Genomic DNA, 7,023 nt, shown 5'->3' with positions numbered 1-7,023 from the left:
AAAATATAAATAATATATATAAATAAATATATCCAGAATTAATACCCCTAAATCCACAAACATAAGTTGTAGTGATGAACTTAAATTTAAATTCAAATTTGGATTTGAAAATAGAGAAAAAGGAAAAAGAATAGAAAATAAAAAGAAAAAGAGATGGGAACTCACCTGGGCCGACTGTACCTAATTCGGCCCATTTGGCCAACTCCGCGCGCGGTCAGCCCAGCCACCGGGCAAACGCGCCGACGGGTGGGCCCCTTTCGTCAGTCGCACGCTGGTTCTCGCGCGCACGCTGCTGACGCTTACACCTGGGACCCACCGGTCGGTCACTCGCCGCGCCACTCTTCATCCCTGTCTCTGCTACGCGGGCCCAGGTTGTCAGTTTCTTCCCCTTCGCCGTAACAGAACTCGCGCTCGCGGCGCCGCTGGACTATCACTTCCGCTGAGACCGCACATGCGCCTAGACTCTTGCTCTCCATGACCGTCTCACTGCCCAGTGGGGCCAGTGCGTCAGCATATAAACGAACTCCCACTTCCTCGCGGCGTACCGAACCTGGCCGTAATCTGTGGAGCTCGTGCCGATATCCCCGCGCGAACAAAACGCGGGAGTCCGTTGATCCATCTCAACTGTGCCTCCCTATATGATGCCATGGGGTTCTGGCTTGCCTTATCTTCCATCTCCGCAATCCCTGGTGTACAATTGCAACCGAGTGAGAGAATATCCGAGGGTGAGCGTGTCGGCGGTGAGGGGAAGCTGTGGGCGAGAATCCGTTTGATCATCGATTCGACCACGTGGACTAGGACAGGGGAAAGCATAGGGCACGGGGAAGATACTCGCGGGCGCGGGCAGAGTAATCGAGTCTCAGGTTGGTGGGAATTGCTCGTCGCGGTTCGTCACTGCCGCGGATCCGCGCCACCACGTGGACAGGAGGATCTTCACGCCGAACTGTGGTAAGTTGAGTACCTTCATGTCCGCCCTTCTCTGGGCATTATGTAGGATATTTTAATTTAGGTTTGGCGCGGTGATGGGCCAAATTGGCCGTCGCCGGCGGCGCGGTGTTGGCACTGGTGCCGGGCACCGTCGGGAAAGGGAAATAGGAGGGCGTAGGGAGGAAGAACTTTGGCGCGCCGTTGGATTGTGAGCGAGCGGTCAGGATTAGATCGAGGTACCCCTTCACCCGGTGGACTTCGAAGCGTCGATCTTCGATCGTGTGGTCGCTGGCGATCGCGATCCATTAAATCGTGGCGGTCTGTTCGTAATCGGACGGCCGGGAACGGGCGATACCTCTTCGGCCAGACGATTTAACATAAGAGTCCCTCGAGTTCAGGATAACCAACCCGCAGTCCACCGCGGGGTAAATCTGAGTCTAGGGAATACTTGCGCGCCAGCCCCTGTCTTTTACAGAATTTAATGCTCAGTCCAGAGAACAGAAAATCCAAAGAATTCATTTAGAAAATACATTTTTGTGTGAAAATAATTATAGGAACTTAAGTAATTCCTAGAAAATACATTTTAACTCCTTTTTAATCCATTTCAGTTTCTATAATTTTGTAAAATTATTGTTTATCATCTAGTACCACTGTTTTGGACATGAAAGCCCCATTAAAATTAATCTCTTATTTAATCTTGTGCAAAATACATAAAACCTTAGGAAATTCGTAACTTCTCCGTTTTACCTCCGATTTGATCCGTTCAAGTTGCGTTAGTCTCGTATAAATATTTACTATGCAATAAAAACATTTATTATACCATGTCTCATATTTTTATAATTAGATACTTATTTGTCCTATGTCTACTAGATTACCTCTTCTAAATTAAATTTAACATGACCATAATTATAATCTGATTAAAATATGATCTCTAGCCAATTTATAATTAAAATTTAAAGTTAAGTTAATTATTTATGGAATAAGCTCTCATATGATGTGTACTAATCAATTTATTATATGATTTAACATTCAAACCATATAGATCTTCCGTAAATCATAACTCCTTAACCGTAACTCCGATTTTAGTGGATCTTGTTCCCACGATCTCGTAGCAACACGTAGATCATTATTATGCAATTTGTTCTTATGTTTGGTGTGATGTTAATTTTGTCTATACACTGTTTGTTTGTATTGCTACAACTAGCTGCGCGTGGTTTCGAGGATCTGAAGAATCACCCTGGTAACTGGAATCTCAAGTGCTAGGCAAGTTGTGCCCTTGATCACTTCTTTCTACCCAGTCATGTTCTGATTAATCATAATGATCTGCATAGGTTAATTTTGATGGGACCCAATAGGTTACCCTAGTTTGACTATCTTTATACCTTGATTACCACTGGACTTTTTGGGTAGTACTTGCTATTGCTTTATGTGGTTTTGGGTATGAAGATTACACTATTCATGATTATACTTTTGTTATCAGTTGTTATTTATTGTTCATGTTAAGATCATTATGTTAATTGGAACATGGAGAACCACCCGGGGAAACAGTGCTACCACAAGGGTTTAATGGGACGCCCTTGGCCGATTAATTAGGAAAGCTAGTGGAAGACTACCTTACCCGAAAGGGGCAAGGGCAGTAGGGGAGTGGTCAGTGTAGGGAGGCCCTCGGGAGGATTTTGCTGCGATGGCGGTCCTACAAGGGATTCCTGCATTGGAGCTTCCTATAAACTGTAGCGGGTTTTCTGAAGCTAGTGGAACTTTGTAAAGGCCTCGTAGTGGTACCCTGCCTCGCTTCCTTGGTAGAGGTGTATGGAGTCTGATCAACTCTGTGGCAAATGGGTAACACGACTTGTGGGTAAAGATGCGCAACCTCTGCAGAGTGTAAAACTGGTATACTAGCCGTGCTCACGGTCATGAGCGGCTCGGACACTCACATGATTAAATTATGGAACTTAAACTCAATTTGTCATATGCATTGCATCGCAGGTGAGGTTGGTACTTTTGTTCTACTACTTAATTGGGCTGGTATTTGCTTATACTTAGTAATTGCTAATAAAATTTTGACCAACTTTAAAAGCAATGCTCAGCTCTAACCATCCTCTTTGGTAAGCCTTACACTTCACGTGAGCTCCCACCTTTGGCGAGTTCATGCACATTATTCCCCACAACTTGTTGAGCGATGAACGTATGTGAGCTCACTCTTGCTGTCTCACACCCCCCCACAGGTCAAGAACAGGTACCGCAGGATGAGGAGCTTGGAGGATGCTGCAATGTGTTCGTGAGAGGTCTAGGTCGTCGTCTCCCAGTCAACTTTGGGTTGCTGGACCGTTGTCTCCTTATAATGTAATTATTTATTTATTTTGTACAGAACTCCTGTTATGTAGTAAAGATGTGACATTCTATCCTGTGCCATGATTCATCATATGTGTGAGACTTGGTCCCATCACACCTGGTGATTATGTTCGCGCCCGGGTTTTGGACCCTGAAATCCGGGTGTGACATTAGGGTGTAAAGTTATAACTTTCAGGTTTCGCCTATCCACCCCCCTCTAGGCAACTTTCAAATAGCCAGAACCTAGGGGCAAGCACAAGTAGATGTTATCCATCACGCTAGCAGAGCTGCAGTGATTAGTACCAACATGTAAATGCCTGAAGATGTCAAGTAACACATACAATTAACTTGAGTAGCAACTACTCACGTGAAGAGTTCTAGTTAATTTTTTTAATTGCTACTTATATTTCACTACTTGGTAAATTTAGGAGGCTTGACACACCTATTGCAATTTGCAATGCTCTATCTGCTATTTTATACTCCCTCTGTTTTGTTTATATATATGACGTTTTCTAGTTTCATACATATCGCGGTTGTTATAATCATTTAGCCACTCCTTGAGTCTAAAATCTAGATAATTTGAAGATTCACAAGATAGTTCTTGTTATGTGTATCAGCATATGGCTATGTCGTATGCGTTGTTTAGAATGTGTTTGGTTAGATGTACAAGAAGGGGTGGAAGGGAACGACCATATTTTCTATGATGTTTGGATGAGATTTACGTACGGATAAGGTGAACACCGGAGCAATTTTTGGTAGTGACGTGGTCCCAAAAAATCGAGCAGACGGTGCCAGCCTCGCTTCATCATACTTTGACCTTAAACCAAATACATTCTTATATCCTCACACACACTAGCAAGTTGCAGTAGAATTTAGCTTTTAGGCATGGGATATACTCATGTTTACACGACTGAGGACTAACAGCTGCGTAAATAAAATATTCAAATTCATTGAGTTGCTATTGGCAAATTACCAGATCCAAAAGCTGGCAAACACTTGAGACTTGACAAAGAAAGGCTCAAAGGCATGATTAACCGATCCCTGAAGCCCTTGCCAGTTACGGTAACATCACATATTCACGTGGATCTCTAAATAATTGCTCCTTGACCGCTACCAAAAATGGCGAAAATCGTGGGTCGTTGCGTCCGTGAGATGGGGACGTCCGTGGGCCTCGCCCATTGGGAACTTGGGACTTGGGCCACTACGTCTGTGAGATGGGCTCAATAATATTCGGATAGTAGGTCAGATATATTCGAGAAAATACACGGAATTCTGATATCCGACGGCATACCATACCGGTATCCGCTATCAGAACTAAAATATTTGTGATATCCTGGCCCATGTGATGGTGATATTCTGGCACAAAGATTAATAGAATTAATAGAATATCCAAATCAATAAGGTGCATCTTCTTTTTCGGAAGTCTATCTCGAAATAACCTCCAAGTTAAGTGTGTTTGGCTTGGAATAATTTGGGATGGGTGATCGACCGGGAGGTTTTCTCGGGTGCGCATGAGTGAGGATAAAGTACGCACAAAAGACCTGTGTTGGTCTGTGGGAATAATATATGATCCTAGAGAGCTGTCAGGAGTAAGTACAGCCGGTTAAGATTGGACGGGGTGTTACAAGTAGTATCAGAGCCGACCCTCGCGGTTTCACGGGCGTGTGTGGGTTAGGGGTTCGGGTATATGGCGCATGGCGCATGTGGGCTCAGAGTGGTCACATGGCATGACATATGACGATACTAGACACACAGACGTGACTAAGAGGGGAGGTTTCTGGATTGGGGTTGATCGACGGGAACGTCGGTCTTCTAAGGGGGTGGATTGTGATATCCTAGCCCCTGGGATGGTGATATCCTAGCCCAAGGATAAATAAAATTAATAGAGTATCCATACCAATAAGGTGCATCTTCTTTTTCGGAAGCCTATCTCGAAAGAACCTCCAAGTTAAGCGTGCTTGTGATGCCCGTACACAAGCCCCCGAGGGGTGTTTTTTTCGGAAGCCAATCTTCTTTTTCGGAAGCCTATCTCGAAAGAACCTCCAAGTCAACCTTGTGTTCGCACACGTGCCGACCACACCCACCAACTAATGCATCACCACTAGACCATGTGCTTGTGATGCCCGTACACAAGCCCCCAAGAGTTGTCGTTATAACACCCCTGTTGAACCATCATTCAATGGTCACACGTGCCAAGGCTGGATTCAGGATGCCTCCTCACCCCCTCGTCTTCACCACCGCTACTCCACTTACGACACCATCTCTGATTCTATCCTTGATCTATTCTATGCTTGCTGATCCACATTGGCACACGACCATGGAGGAAGAATATGCAGCCCTGATGAGCAACTATACATGGGAACTAGTTCCTCAGCCTCATGGCTCCAACATCATGATCGACAAATGGATCTTCACGCATAAGTTCCTCTCTGATGGGACCATTAATTATTACAAGGCTCATTGGATTCTCTAGGACTTCACTCGATGCCCCATGGTTAACTACAATGAGACTTTTACTCAAGTTGTAAAACCGGCCATCGTACGCATGGTGCTCGCCCTAGCTGCAGCTCATGACTGGCCTATTCAACAGCTTCACGTGAAGAATGCCTTTCTACACGGGATGCTCAGTGAGATTGTCTACTGCAGTTAGCCTACAAGGTTCGATGATCCTGCCCATCTAGACAAGATTTCCTGCCTCCACAAGTCCTTGTATGGAGTCAAACAGGCACCCGAGCTTAGTATAGTCGGGTCGTCACCTATATGACATCATTGGGATTTGTTGAAGCCAAGTTGGACACCTCGCTATTCATCTTCCATCATGGTTCAGATATGATATATATGTTTCTTTACATTGATGACATCATTATGACTGCCTCCATTGTCGAGCTCCTATGCCCCACTATTACTGCCTTGCAGCAGGAATTTGCAATGAAGTACCTTGGGCAGCTTCACCGTTTCCTTGTCATCATCGTTGAGCGACGTCCTGATGGCTTGTTTCTTCACCAACGCACCTACACGTTGAATGTCATAAAATGAGCTAGCATGGCTGACTACAAGTCGTGTACCACTCCGGTCGACCTTCAAGCCAAACTTGTTGCCGATTCAAGGCATTCGGTCCAGGAGGCCTCCTAGTTCCACATCATAGCTAGTGCTCTTGAGTACCTAACTTTCACCTAGCCAAACATTGCCTACGCTATCCAGCATATATGCCTTCATATGCACGATCCTCGAGAGCCTCATCTGATGGCTATGAAGCGAATTCTACTATCTTGAGGGAACCTTCAACTACAATCTATGCCTCCACCATTTGTCCAACTCCGACCTCGTCGTCTACACTAATGTTGACTAGGCAGGTTGTCTAGGAACTCGCCGCTCTACATCAGGCTATGTGGTGTTCCTGGTTGACAATTTGGTATCCTAGTCTACAAAACGCCAAACGGTTGTTTCTCACTCTAGTGTCGAGGCTGAATATCGTGCCATTGCCAATGGAGTTGCTGAAGCGACTTAGCTACGCCAGCTGCTTTACGAGCTCGATCGCCCACTGTCCCAGTGCACTCTTGTCTACTGTGACTGCAACAACATCAGCTCTGTCTATCTCTCCACCAACCCCATTCTATATCAATGAACCAAGCATGTGGAGATTGATCTTCACTTCGTCTGTGAGAAGGTCATCATCGGGCAAGTACGCGTTCTCCATGTTCCAACAACATCACAGTTTGTCGACCTCTTCACGAAGGGACTCCCCTCCTTGGTGTTCCATGAGTT

The sequence above is a fragment of the Zea mays genome, chromosome 2 (genome assembly GCF_902167145.1).
Source record: "Zea mays cultivar B73 chromosome 2, Zm-B73-REFERENCE-NAM-5.0, whole genome shotgun sequence".
In the NCBI taxonomy this organism is placed as follows: domain Eukaryota; kingdom Viridiplantae; phylum Streptophyta; class Magnoliopsida; order Poales; family Poaceae; genus Zea; species Zea mays.
This window is presented reverse-complemented; position numbering follows the sequence as displayed.